This window comes from Castor canadensis, chromosome 6 (genome assembly GCF_047511655.1).
Source record: "Castor canadensis chromosome 6, mCasCan1.hap1v2, whole genome shotgun sequence".
Lineage (NCBI taxonomy): Eukaryota > Metazoa > Chordata > Mammalia > Rodentia > Castoridae > Castor > Castor canadensis.
The window spans coordinates 30,070,369-30,083,627 of record NC_133391.1 but is presented as its reverse complement, the minus strand read 5'-3'; positions in this window follow the sequence as shown (position 1 = coordinate 30,083,627).

Genomic DNA, 13,259 nt, shown 5'->3' with positions numbered 1-13,259 from the left:
GGTAAGAAAAGTAGGCTAGAGCAGAGAAAGGGAGCAGGTAAGGGGGCTAAGAGGGTGAAGAAGGAGGATTGGAGGGAGGGGGAAGATGGGGAAGGGGGAGGAGGGGAGAGGAGGAGGATGGGAGAAGGGGAGGATGGGGAAGGAGAAGGATGGGAGGGGGAGGATGGGGAAGGGGAGCTCAAGGTCAAAGAACTGGGCTTTCTCATAAAGTCTGCTGGGAGGACATGGCTTGGGAACAAGTGGGGCACCCTTGCTTCTTCTCAGAGTTGCGGGGGCAGATGTGCAGCGCTCTGCTGGCCTGACTCTCCGCCTACCCATGCTGAGGAACAGGAAGATACACAGGACTTTAGCTAGGACCACCTAAATTGGCTCATTTTGTCGCTCATGGGGCCTCACTAGAGAAGGTTAGGAGGCAGGAAACAGGACACAAGGAGCCCCCACTTTTATGTCATTCTCTAGCCCCCCAAGTCTGGCCCAATGGGTGTGTTAGGCTCTCTCCCATCTTCTTCCTCTTGTACAGAGGAGCGAGCAAGGTGTCAGGAACCAAACTGTCTTCCCCAAATTCACGTGGAAGCCCAATGCCCACACTGTGTATGGAGCTAGGGCCTTTCTGGAGATAATTAAGGTTAAATAAAGCCACCAGGTAGAACTTAGAACACCTAGCCCAGTGTAAATGCTATGCATTGTTCAGGGAATAATGACAGAAGAGAGGTCTGTACATGTGGAGGCAGATGCAGCCATCACAGACACAACGCAGAGCACACAAAGGAGACAGGTGAACAAATCTCAAACAAGGAGGGCTGAGAGAGACGGAGAGACTGTCAGACAGCAGGACTCAGCAGCAGGGTGCCCACCGTCACTGAATTCCCATGGATCAGTGCAGCATGGGTACCTGGAAAATTCATATTTTGCTTTTAGGAACTTTATGGATTTTTTTTTTTCAGACAATTCCAACCCACAGTTGGTTATGTGAATGCAGAATCCACAGCTGGGTTAGGTTAATCATAGAAGGGAGGAACAGGACAGGTGAAGGGAAGGGAAGGAAAAGAGGCAGCAGAAAGGGGAGAACTTCCATCTCCATTCAGATAGCGCCATCTGTCATATGAAGTACTTACTGAACACCCGACATCTTCAATGTTGAACTGAGGATGAAAGCTAAAATAAAAAGTAGGATATAAGAGCTGGTGGGGTGGCTCAAGCAGTAGAGCATCTGCCTTGCAAGCACGAGGCCCTGAGTTCAAACCCCAGTACTGCCAAAAAAATAGGCTACAGATTTGGCCCTCTAGAAACGTATTTTGGAGTGTAAATGGTAATAACACTTATCGAGAGTCATTTTTTTGTTTTGGTTTTGGCAGTACTGGGGTTTGAACTCAGGGCCTCACGCTTGCTAAGCAGGTGATCTACCACTTGAGCCACGCCACCAGCTTTTAGTTACTTTTTTGCTTTTAGTTAATTTTCAGAAAGGGTTTCTCTTTTGCTGGTGGCCAACCTCAGAACACGATCTTCCTACCTTTGCTTCCTAAATCGCTGAGATTACAGGTATGAACCACCACACCTGGCTTGTTTGCTAACTTTTTGACCAGGCTGGCTTTGAACTATAATCCTTTCTGTCTCCATCTCCTGAGTTGCAGGGATTGCAGATATGTGTCACCATGCCAGCCCACTGAGAGTCTTAATGACAACCTGTCACTTAAAGGTAAGCAGGAATTCAAAGGTGCTAACGTGAAGAAGGGGCAAGAGAGAGTCATTTACTTAGCTAATAAGGCACTTCTAGGCTACAAGTGAGACCTAAAAACAGACCTGAGTGCTGGACCAAGAGGAAGGAGTGTGAGTGAAGAGGTAGGGTAACCCCCTCATGCTCACAGTTGGGGATGGGGCTATTTGGGGCCAAAACCCCAGAGCCAGACAGGCCTGGAGCACCGGCATAATGGAGCTGGATTTCCATGTAGCTCTGCTGGTGTGAACTTCCTGAGGTCATTGGAGCCGAGGATTGCAGATTGGGTCGGAATGCTTCGACATCCAATCCAACCATGGATTTTACTGATGAGACAAGGAGAAAAGATGGTGATTGAGTGCTTTGCCCCCCCACAGGTGTGTCCTCAGCCCTCCATCCCTCTTTCTTGGCAATAGTCATGCTTCCAGGCTCAGAAGAAACAGAAGCCATTTGCTTCCGGAAGCAGGTGAGGGTGGGGAGGGGTCGGGGAGGTTACAGAGCAGTGTGCACAAGCCACTTCTCTCAAACTCCATCTGGTTGTCCTCCATGTTGTTCTTCCAGTACTTGGTGACAAGATATGTGTGTCGCCCGACACCCTAAACTGTATGATTTCACAGGCAGACCTGGCTCTGATCCTCTTGAGGTCAATCCCTTCAGGAGAGAGTGCTAACTCTTCAGTTGGTCCTCCCTGTGGCGGGGAGGTGCTCAATGTCCCTCTTTCTCTTTGTCCCTTCCCTCCCTCTGTCCTTCCTTCTTCCTCCTCTATAGTTTATCAGGCGTTTGTTGAGCCATTCCCTTGCTAGAGATCACAAAAGGTTTATAAGGATAAGTTCTGGCCAGATATATTGCCTTGAGCCTGTAATTCTAGCTACTTGGGAGCCAGAGATCGGGAGGATCACAATTGGAGGCCAGCCCAGGAAAAAAGGTTGTGAGTCCCCATTTCAACCATGGATGGGTGCCGGTGGGGTCTGTCATCCTAAGCTCTGCCAGGAAGCACAAAGAGGAAAAACACAGTCCCAGACCAGCCTAGGCAGTGAGACCCTATCTCCAAAAACCCAAGCAAAAAGGGCAAGGAGCATGACTCAAGTGGGAGAGCACCTGCCTAGCAAGTATGAAGCCTTGAGTTCAACCCCCAGAATAGCCAAACAAACAAACAAAAAAAAGATAGGTTCTAGGTCATGCTTTAGCAAAAGTTAGTTAGAAAAAAATAATTAAATTACACAGGCCTGTGAGGGGCCACAAGCTTTACAGAGGCAAAGAAATGTGGAAAGATTGTTGCAGGCCGGTGTCGTGAGTTCTTGCCTTCATGGGCCAAAGAATTGGCTCGTGAGACAACAAGGTCAGCACATAAAGTAGAATTTATTAGAGAAAGAAAGAGCTGCAGCTAGAGCAGTGCAGTGGAGCCTGGAAACCGGTGGCTCCCTGCTCAGGTGAAGGCTGGGACTTTTTATGGGTGCTTTAACTCTGGATTAGGGTAAGGGTTAGGTGGGTTCTTTCCATTGGTTGTGGATTCGTGCACATGGGCTGTCTTCGATGAGCTGGTCTGTTTGCCCCTTATGGAGAGAAACAACCTTGAGATCATGCTGTTTATCAGCTCTGTGGAAGATTTACGAGACCATGTAACTCCTTCTCAGGGTGCAGGGTTCATAGTGCCCTCCATGGGGAATGGGAAACTCACTCATCTGTCCTTTAGGTCCCCAGACCCAACAAGATGATTACAACCTGGGCAGGATGACTCAAACCTATAATCCTGGCTACCCAGGAGGCCAAGATTGGGAGGACTGTGGTTCGAGGCCAGCTTGGGAAGGGGGAGTTACTTTGTGAGACTTCATTTCAACAGAAAAAACTGGGTGCTGTGGTGTACAACTGTCATCTCAGCTTTGGTCAGCTATGGTGGGAAGCTTAAATAGGAGGATCGTGGTCCAGTCTGTCTTGGGCAAAAAGTGAGACCCCATCTCCAAAATAACCAGAGCAAAAAGGGCTGGAGCGGCATGGCTCAAGGGGCAGAGCACCTGCCCAGCAAGCATAAAGCCCTTTGTTCAAACACCAGTACTGCCAAAAAAAAAAGAGAGAAATTATTATTACAAATTCTACAGATAGGGCTGAAGTGAAATATTCTGAGCAGAGATGACAGCCTGAGTTGCAGCCCCGAGGCCAGGTTGCACAGAGTCCTAGTGAGAGTCCAAATCCAGCCGTGGGATCTCTGAGTAGGCATAGACTGCAGCTCACTGCAGATTTCCTCTCTCTTCAAAATGCTTCTGAGATGGGATTTTTGCCTTGCGTTACTAAGCTGAAAAGCCAGAAATACCAATTTTGCTAAAAATAACCGAGTCTTTCTCCCTGACACGAGGTTCTCCAAGTCTGCCTTGGTGTCTCTGCCCCACACAGACTCCCATGCCACCCACACCCACGCCAGTGATGTAAGCAGAGGATCCAGGAGGGAAAATTAGGCATCACTACCCCTGCTTCTGGGGCCCTTGTTAATTACAGTTTTCTGGATCCTCACATCTTCCACTCTTGCTACATCCCTAATAACTCCTTATTAATGGTTGCGTTTTTAAGTGCTAGGCATTTTCCATACATTTTTAACTGATCTTCACAATAGGTACAAGATGAAATATTATTGCCTTATTTACTGAAGATACAAGTTGTATCATCTACCCAACATCATAAAAGTAGTCAATGACGGAAATGTAAAACCAGGCTGACTCTACAGATGTGGCTCACAGATTGTGAGTCCTGGACTGGCAACACCTGCTCCTCCTGGGAACTTGTCAGAGACCGACTGAGTCAGAAAACCAGGGGAGTCAGGCCCAGCAAGCTGTGCTCTAGCAAACCCTGGATGCTAAGGTCTGAGAGTCACTCCTTAACTGGGTGCCTATAGTCTCAGCTACATAGAAGCTGAGGCAGGAGGATACTTGAGCCCAGGAATTTCAGACAAGCCTAGGCAACACAGTGAGACCCCATCTTAAAAAAAAAAAAAAGTAACCTTAACCCTGTGCCATGTTGCAGCTCTACATTTCTGTTCTCCAATGCAAAAAAAGAAAAGAAAAATCACCATGGGGAATCAGCCAGAAAGAGACAGTTTTTGTTTCTCCCCACAGATGCTTCCAAGAAATTGAAGGTCACTTTTCACTCTAGACTCTGAACTTGTCCCATTTCCACTCACGAGCCCAGATTTACTGTCACACCATTCAGTCCATTGCTCAGAGTGGAAATATGTTCCCTCTCTCACCCCATGTAGAGCATTCCAGAACCTAAGCTCTCCACAAAAATGGAAATCACAATTTAGCTACAGAGCAGTTTGGAAAAGATGCACTCTTTGTTCAGCACAACCTTCCACGCTAACATCTCATTTTAGGAGCTAGCCAGGGACATGGCATTTTGTTGCAGGCTTGTGTCAGATCTGGTCAGAAGATTCCCAAATTCTTTTGTCCAGGCAGGACACGTAGATATAGTAAGGGGGGTAGTGGAGTTCATTAAAGGTTAGGGGAAAAGTTACAATCATGACAGGCCAGGTATGAGGTGGAAGGAAAGAAAAAGTGAGCTCTTCCTGCATCCAGGTGCTTCTAAAACCTGCGCTAACTCATGAGAGGGGAAAAAGCTGGGTGACTCTTGATCACCAATAATCGGTGAGTAGGAAGGGGTGTGGGTAGCCCCTGGGTTATGGCGGGGATGGTTTGAGTTGTCCCCGGGCTAGGGCATGAAAAATCTGGACATATTTGCAATGGGAAAGAAGGCACAGAGAAAGAGAAGAAGGTTCAGTTTGAAATACAATATTAAGTCATCCGTGTTTTAAGAGTCCCGAGCTTTTCCTATTTTAGCCTGCCTTAACTTGGCCACTGCCCCAAGTCAATACTCACTGATTGAGTAGCCGGTCTGATACAGATCTCTGGACTCATAAGACAGATACACCTTCTCAATTGGTCCTTTCAACAATCCAAGAGTTGGACACTTATTATTGACCCACTTTTATTCAAAAATGAGGAAAGATTGAGCAGTTTGTCTCAGAACACAGCAAATAAATTGTGAGTTGAGACTCAAACGCAGTTTTGCTCAGGCATGTGTGTTTTCCTCCACTCTGGCCCATGGACACTGAACCTCATGGGGGTGTAAGTAGCAGATTGGATGGGCATATCTCTGCCTAACACAGGCCTTCCTCAAGCAGGTCTTCCCTCATGCTGTGCTTTAGGCTCAGACTCTGTGTCCCAAGTTCAGAGGCCTCTTTGCAGCCATGCAAACCAGCTATGCTGTGTCCTGACCTCTTTCTGCTACCAGATGAGGGCTAAAGAGGCCCCATGCAAAATCTCAGGTCCTTGAGAGCCAACGTGGAAAGCATTGTAAGGTGTCTCACAAGGAGTCTCACACGGTGGAAGTTTTAGCAAGTATTTCAGTATAATAGGATAAAGTCAGGAGAAGTGGGAAAAGAAGGAGAATCATTTCCTGTACCCCACACAGGAAATGGGAAGAAAGACTCAAAATGGTGGTTTTCATCCCTACTCTTGTACTTTCTGAGCTTGAAATACACATGGTCACGTCGCCTAGCAACCCCTAAAAATTGAGACAATGGATCTGGGTGCCCAAAGACGGGTGCTGTTTATTATTTTAAAATATGAAGATGTGATCTAGGCCCACCCAAAACACAGGGACAATAGGTGAGTTTTAGGACCTCCCTTTGCCAGACGTGCCTTTCTTTCTTTCTGTCCCTCTACCCATCCAAAGGGTCTTGGGGGGGAGGGGGACATGGCTACTTGCTCTGGCTTTTCGGTTTTTTCTTCCTTCCTTATTCTAATGTCTGAGTCTGGCCCTTTTAGCATTTATTAAGTTAATATAATTTCCCTGTCTCCTCATCTCTTTCTCCTGTCTCTTTTCCAAGCTGTCTTCTGTCACTGCCCACCTGGTCTAGGCTACCTGCTAGCTGGCCTCTCTCTCCTCCTGTCATTTCTTCCTTCAGATCAACTTCCTCTCCTTTCAGTGCTGTTCAGTATGGAATATGCTGTACCTTCTGCAAGTTCCCACTTTCTAAGGCAGTACTTTTTTAAAATCTTACCATCTCTGCTTTGACCAGATACTTGGTACCACTTCAACTATTGCTGCCTGTGACTTGGCTGCCTGACAAGAAACTCTTGGCCCACTTCGGAGCCAGCCTCCTCAAAGCCCACCCTCACATCTAGCATCCTTAATATAGACTGACTACCAGAGAGGGGGATACTGAGGCGCTAAATGCGAATCAGGAAGAGGCTACTTATTTTATTATTACTTTTGGTTGTACTGGGGCTTGAACTCATGGCCTCATGTAGGCAGGCACTCTACCACTTGAGCCACTCCACCAACTCTTTTTGGTGTTGGGTACTTTCGAGATAGGGTCTCACAAACTATTTGCCCAGGCTGACCTTAAATAGAGATCCTCCTGATCTCTGGCTCCTGAGTAGCTAGGATTTTAGGCATGAGCCACCGGAGCCCAGCTGGGAGGGGGGCTCCTTCTTTCCTTGTGATTTCTGGCCCAGTGATGAAACCTATTCTAAGCCTGGTAATATAAACTGAAACGTGCAAAAATGGGGATCTCAGGTGAGGTCCTGAGACATACAGGTCCTCAGACTTGACTCAGTAGAGTTCATAGTAAGATTTCTCTAACGGTCTTGGGGAGGCCTCTAGAAAGACTCCAACATAGGCCGGTTCCTACAACCTTAAAGGCAAGTAGGAAAGGCTGCCGACAAACAAAGGTTACAAAGGAAGCTGCTTGATTCCTGCTCCAAGCCTCCTCCTGAGAAGGACTTTATCTTTGGGGAAAATTTTGATGAAGTAAATTTGAACTGAAGTGCTCCTGTTTCCTTTGTTAAGAAAAACAAATAACATGAAAAGGGAGAGAGGCAAGAAGAGAGAGACTGGTTGATCTTGACATAGATCTAATCTCTATAGTAACATAAACTGGAAAGATCCGAGGCCCAAATCTGCTCACAGAGGGAAGCACTGGCAGGCAGGGGATGGTTTGAGCACAAGGTGGAGCACGGCGCACAGCCTTCAGGAGCAGGTGACAGTCCTTCAATATCCAGGTGCACTAATCTTACTGGCTACAGAGGTTTGTGCTGCAAGCATCAGGGAAATAAGATAATCAAAGCATATTAATAATACTGGTTAACATTTTTACCACATACTAGAGTCTTCTTAAACCCTTTGCACATATTAAACCTCACAACCATCTTATTAAATGAATACCATTATTATCACTTCTCTCCCTAGGGCACAGAAAGATGAATGTCTTATTTAAGGTCACACAGTTCATCAGGCTCAGAGGCAGGATCTGAACTCAGGTTATCTGTTCCCAAGTTCCTGAGTCTTGACCACCACACCAATGGCAAAGCAGTCCACAGAATGAGCAAAGTTCTTTAAGAATTTCAACAGCTCCTGAAATGGAAACTGTTAGGAAAAACACCGCTCTCAAGGAAAGCTCACAAGAAAAGTCTCACGTCCACAGAGCAAAGTTTAACGGCAGGCCCAAACTGCCAGGCTGGCTGGGGAAAAGATGGTGCAGCAGCGAATCTGGGCCAGGTGTGGCTTTTATAGAAGGGGGAGGGTAAGGACATCAGCACATGTGCAGTAGTCTCTGGTAGGGGTGGAGCTGTCTTAGAGTGTGGGAATTTCTATTTAAGGGCGGGGCTGTCCTTGGGAGTTTCTCAAGTGAGGCCTGAGGATAAAATGGCCACTGATTTATAAATGGTGACATTATTGTTCTATCATTCCCCCATTTTTTCTTTAATGATGAGGGTAGGGGCTGTGGATCAGGAATTGGGGTGAAGCATCAGTGTCTTTAGCTGCTTCCTGCTGGCAGGGGGTGTTGTATGGGGCAGGATCCTCAGGCTCCTATGTCCTGGTGGGGGCCCTCACAGCAGTCCTCTGGATGGTTTTGGAGAGGTTGGTACCCCTGGAGGTACAATTGGTTAAACTTTTGATTAGCAATAGCAGACATGTAGTATGATACAAGGGAAGAAGCTTAAGAATAGGAGAGCGAGAACATAGGCATTAGGATGGGCATTGGCCAGGAGATCCACTGTGAAATGTTGTTCCCTAGACAATTTCAAGGGTCCTCCAATTCCCTTCTCCATTTTTTTTTAACTGTTTCTTGAGAGGTGCCACCATTGGGGGAAACCCATTGAGCTTGACAGCAGTGAGTGTTGTGAGAATGACCAGATGAGGGCTAGTCCACCGAAGTCCCAATGGAGAGGATAGAAGATTCATTTAGGAGAACAAGATACCCTGGTTTAGCAGAAATTGCTATAGGGTGGGGCAGGATCCGGTCTGCATGCTCTCTGAGAAGTTCCCTGAAAAGGTTAAGGTAAGGTAGATAGTCAGCTAGAAGAGCAGAGTCTGGAAGAAGCAAGTTTTCTAAGAGAAATGGGTGGCCATACATTATTTAAGAACCAAATAGGAATATTAGGAGGAGCATAAAAAGGTGTCTGTTAAGGGACTGCATACCTAGGGATCTAAATTCTGCAAAATCCTGTAACTCCCAAGCTTGCTATAAGCTGTCTTATGGTATGGAAGAGGAAAACAGAAGATTGGGTTAATGCACTCATGACTCAGGGAGTGAGTCTGTCCCTTTAAGGCCACAACTAGGTAGGTGACCTGTGGGAGGCAGGGGCTGTCAGGATTTAGGTTAAATGTAATACCTTTGGATAAAAGAGAGTTTTAGCTCATTTTGTATATAACTTTGTAAATGTTTGTACCATATTTAGATAAAGTATAACATAACACTGTTAACAAGGTGGTCATTTAAGACACGTAAGCAAATATGTAAATGAACTCTGATTTAGTAGTACTTAAAGCTTGACAAGATCAGCAGAAAACACAAATAATTTTTTTAATAAAATCTTTCTCTGTAATGGTTTTTTTGTAGATGTTACTCAGAGCAGAACAATATTAACATAACCTTGTTATTTTATAGACATAGAGAATTTAATTTTAGTTTGACATGACCCTAAAAATATTTTAGGCAACTCTTAGATTATATTCAACTTTAACTTTATTACACACCAAAGCTTTTTATTATACACCTTTAAAACTTACTTAGACCTTTATAAAACATGCTAAACCCTTTTATGGTTTGTCCTTATTCCTCCTATTTGAAAAAATCTTTAGGACAAACCCTTTACAAAATCCTTTCTCATCCAAAAACATTCCTTTTTCCTTTAACTTCTCAAAATATACATTCACTACCAATCTATATCCTTTTTAGTTGTTTACTTTGTAACTTGCATTTTAAAATTAACTTTTATAAGAATTTTGAATTTATTATATGGGCTGGGGCAACTAATTAGTAGCTCTTGGTGTTTTAAGGAATTTATGATAGGCATAAGGCCTTATTGTCCTTCAGAGGGGCTTGAGGGGATATTGTTTTGGGAGTGGAAACTGTGAGGGATTTTTGAGTTTTATTTGAATAGGGAGGGCCATCCAGGCTCACTCTACACTCATCTCATCAGTCCATATCGTGGAACCTATTTTTTCCTGAAGGAGGGGGCAGCAGAACTAGCTACCTGGGGGGAGGAGAATTTGAGTTTTCAGTTGAGATAGTAAATCCTGTCCCAGCAGGGACATTGGAGTTTTAGGTACTATGGGGAAAGAGTGACAGAACAGGAGGTCTCCCAAAGAGCAGGCCAGAGGCAGGGTAAAGTAGTGCTCTAGGGGCTGGCCAGATTTGCCCCAAACAATAACTTTTGTCATTGGACCAGGGACCAGGAGAGAAAGGTAGGACAGAGAAACGGGCTCCACTGTCTAAGAGGAAAGTGACCTTTCACTTCTCTACCATTATGGCTACCTGAGGCTCCTCAATATTGATATCAATAAGTGGAGCATGGACAAGAGGCCGGGACCCATCAATCCATAGGAGGTGGCACCTCGCCTTCCATCTGGAGGCAGGGGGCACTTAGACCTCCAGTGGTTACCTTCGCTGAGAGGGCAGGGACCCGGCTGGGGGTGGGGCCATCTCCCAGGCTGTCCCACCTTTTTGCATTCCCTGTGGAAGTGCCCCTCCCATCCACAATGGTAACAAACTCGAGATGTAGGCCCCAGTTGGGTGGGGGCAGCAATGAGGTCATGGTGTCTCTTATCTTTCTCTCTGTTAGTAATGTCCCAGTTATAGTGTACAGACATGGCTGGTTGTATTAGTTGATCCAATGACTTTTCTCCTTCAGCCACAGACAGTTTTCTACAAATATCTGGGGCTGACTGTAGGAAATTATCTTTGAGGAGAACCTCTCTCACCTGTGACACTGGGTCCACTGTGGTGTGCTTTCTGATAGCGTCCTCAAGATGCTACAGAAAGGTAAGGGGATTTTCTTTAGGATGTTGCTGCAAAGAAAAGTTGTTATTTTACATTGACACCTGACACTCTGGAGAGCAAGTCTCTGAACTGTTCTAGGCCTCAGTTTCCTCACTAGAAGAATGAGGGATCTGGTCTAGGTTAAACTACTTTCTTCCACTATGAAATGGCTGAAGTGACATTAATGCCAGTTGTATTTCTTCCTTTTTTTTTTTTGATTTAGCAATGCTGGGGAATTGAACCCAGGGCTTTGTACATGCTGGGCAGACATTATCCCATTGAGCTACTTCCTCGGCCCCAAATTTTTTTTTTCTTTCCTTTGGCTATACTGGGCTTGAACTCAGGACTTTATGCCTGTAAAGTGGCACTCTACTGCTTGAGCCATATCACCAGCCCCTTTTAGTGTGGATCTGTCAAGGGGACTGCCTGTGCCCCTGTAGGTAGGCACATTTATTCCATTTCCAGGTACCACTAGTACTGGGGCTTATTGTAAATGGTAATCATTTTTAACCTGAGTGGTTTGGGCTAGAACCCATTGCTTTTCTAATGAGACAAGAGTCTGGTCTAGTAGAAGCAGAATATCCTTTCATGTCAGTTAAAAGGTTTGGATCACAGAGATAAAGGCTTAATGTATTTGTCTGGGCATCAGTACAGCTGTTTAGATGTTTTTAAATTTCCCTTAGATCTGATAACTGGAAGGGGACATAAGACTTGCCCTCTTCCTACCATTACCTGTTGAAGGGGGAAGCACCCATTAGAGGTTCTGGATATTAGGGTAGCTTAGAAGGTAGAAATGTGTATAGGGGACCTTAGTTCATTTTTTGCCCTTTTATAAAAAAGGTCTAATTGGAGTATGGTATTGTAATTTAAGGAACCCTGTGAAGGCCACTTCTCTTGGTCACCCAAGGCATCCTGAGGCCAGGCCTCAGTACAAAGCTTCCAACATCTACCAGCCAGAAGACTGGAAGGTGCAGGTCCCATCTAGAAAGAGCAAAGCGTTAGGATCCTGTCTTTTAGCTAACAGCAGGCAGCCTCTTTAATAAAAGCTACTTTTTAACAAAGGAATAAATCACCTGTAAAGTTAGAGAAGGGCATTCAGAGAGCATCCTGGGTCAATAACAGTACAATATGGGACAACTACTTTTAATATTTGGAGGGAAAAATTATGTTGAGGCCGAAAGTATAGAAAGTTTTGAATGGGAAGTTTAGAGACTACAGTAATGTTTTATTTCTGGGATTATAACCTTGAGTTAACAATTGGCTTACAAGGGCTGGGTCCGGTGCCCCGAGGTGTGAGGTGGAGCTAGGAACAGGGCTTGTGCAAGGCACCACTCCCTGCACACACACCTGGGACAAGCAAGCCTGACTGCCTAGGCCTGATCCTGCAGCCTGTCGCCCCTCCCCACTTCCTGTGTACTCTAGGGGAAGTGGTGGCAGGCCGCAGCCACCGCCATGTGCGGCTGGCGGCCTAGGATGTGTGTTGGGTTGGCCTATGGGTTCTCTTAGCTATGGCAAGCATTCCCTATTTGCTTTCCCTCCTCCCCTTGTGGGGGCAGAGTTAGGGCATTAGCGTGGCAGCTGTAGTTTTTTGTAAGCACTTTTTATAAAGCAGCTGACTTAAAGTTACTTTAGACTGAGAGGCCTGGCAAACTAGTTGGAATAACTTAAGTCATAAGGTACCATGCTACAGGTTTTTCATGGGAGGCAGGGTCCCAGTAAGCCCAGGGAGGGGAAGGCAGACAGAGACAGAGGACATATGGTGAGACCATGGAGGAAACAGAAAAGGTGTCCTGACATCTTGGGTAAGGGAGGGGAAGGCAGAGCCTAGAGGCATGACACATGCCTGAGGGATTATCCATCACCTGTGCCTCTAGGTCACTCCCATTGACTGGTACTGGAACACTTTCAGCAAAATGAAACCTCCATTCTCGGGTCACTGAATAAACCCCGGGCTTGGTCTCAGCCCACAGGGAGGGAACATGAGCTCCCCAGAGCCGGAATCGCAGTGAGGCCAGAGTTGGCAAGGAGTGGCTGATTTAAGACCATGACAGGAAAGTCCCTCAGGAAGATAGGAAGAGACAGGCATGGTAAGCAGCACAAGAAGTCTGTTTTCATGGGGAAGGAGGAGGTTTGGGAGAGGAATTGATTGATTTAGAAACTGGTTTAGAGACTAATAGAATCTGTACAGGGGAACAGAAAGTACAGAGGGAGGGTTTGGTGCACAGATAG